Consider the following 2017-nt stretch of genomic DNA (forward strand, 5'->3'; position numbering starts at 1 on the left):
TCTATGAAAGCAAAACCTTTAAAAGCAGCAATTGCAAGAAAAAGTCGCTTTTGTGAATTATGAAGTTGCAATTAGGAGAAATAAAGTCAGAATTGCAAGAAATAGTTGCAACTGTGAGAAACAAAGTTGCAATTGGGAGATTTAAAATCGCAATAAGATAAAAAGATGGAAATGAACTTCTGGGCCTCAACTGAACAAAACGTAATACTGTTCAAAAGTTTGGAGTTAGTCAGTAAGACTTTTTTTGAAAGAAAGGATGCATTAAATTAATCAAAAGTGACAGTAAATACAAAATATTTCAAATAAGTGCTGTTCTTTTGAGCTTTCTATTTATCCAAGAATCCTGGAAAAAAGTTTCCACAAAATTATTAAGCAATCAGAAATGTCTCTTCATGTGACACTGAAAACTGGAGTAATGATGCTGAAAATTCAGCTTTGCCATCAAAATACCTGACATTTTAATTTGAATAATAATTCACAATATTACCATTTTTACTGCAATTGTATCATATAAATTCAGCCTTGGAGAACATAAGAGACTTCCTACAAAAACATTTTTTTTAAGCTTACCAACCCCCAACTTTTGAATGTTAGTGTACATATACCTATTCATATCATGTAATCATCTTTATCCCTATGGCAAGACATTCCACCCGCCACTGCCAAAGTAAGCTAAGGTGTTATTGCCAACTATTGGGAAATTCAGAGACCCTTGGCCTGACTTCACAGGAATTGTTGTTGTCAGATTTTGACCAAAGTAACTGGATATCTTGCTTCACAAATGCTCAAGACAAGAACAAATAACTTCAAAAATCTCCTTAAAGACATCTTCTGTTGTCAGACCAAGGGTGTGAAGCTGTTCCTGTACCCTTCACTCCTTCGAGTTCACCATGTTCTGTTGTTAAAGATCTTTTCACATGACAAAACATAATAAACACAATGTAGCCCAGCTATCTGATCTTATCGTATCTGAACAGAGCAAAAAAACAGAATACCAAAGAGGTCACTGTCTTTAAACTGATGTAAAAGAGCCAAACAATAACTTAACATCTACATGATTCAGTCTTAATAGAGGAGCAGTAATCAGTTTAGCGACGTTTACTTTAAAGTTTGATATTGTTTTGGTTTAGACTTATGTTTATCATGCGCATTCTATCCTAATCAAGATTATTTTATGAAGTAACCAACTGTCTTCTTCAAGTAACATCATTACTTGATTTGTGTTCTGTGTGCTGCAGAGGTTTACACTTGATTACAGAATGAATACACACGTGTCTGATATTATCATCATTTAGTTATTTTAGACATTTGTATATGCCTCGAAGCACAATGAAGTCCTTAATTAGACATGCATCACCCACATTACTTTAACTATTGGTTGGATTTAATGCCCTGGGAGATGTTTAACACTACTCCTGTGGTTTTGCTTCAGTTCTCAATAATCTCAATTCATCAGGTAAGATATTTCTCACATGACTCATGATGATTCAGCAGTTTCAGCAGATGAAGCTTGAGAAAAGGCCAGTTACTTCTAGCTCTATTTACACCAGAAATTAACATTTGTCTCATGGGCCGTCTACCCAACAGTTTTCAACTAAAGTTTTTCAACTTTTGGCCATTTATTTACAAGACAGCGGCTATTTGGGGGCCTGAAAACGCGAACTTTTGAAAACGACTTTCAAAGTGCACTTTTTTGAAAATTAAAAAACTACAAACTACAAAAAATGCTAATTTGTCAAAACGGTGATGTCATGTGCATGCGTATTAGGTATAAGTGACATTGCCAACTACTGGCCTGACAGCAGAATACAGCGTTTTTTGTTGTATTCGCAGATCCATGTGAATAGGGATCATTTTGACAATGGTGTCATTAGTATGTGAAAAATGATAATGGAAAGGAAAAAAAGGTGAAATATTCACAAATGATCAAACGAGATCAGACGTTTTGCTTAATAGCCTACTTTTTTTTTTTTTTGAAACTGACATTTTTCATGAAAATGTTTTTTTTTTTTTTTTT

Source organism: Scardinius erythrophthalmus (genome assembly GCF_964197995.2).
Source record: "Scardinius erythrophthalmus genome assembly, chromosome: 11".
Lineage (NCBI taxonomy): Eukaryota > Metazoa > Chordata > Actinopteri > Cypriniformes > Leuciscidae > Scardinius > Scardinius erythrophthalmus.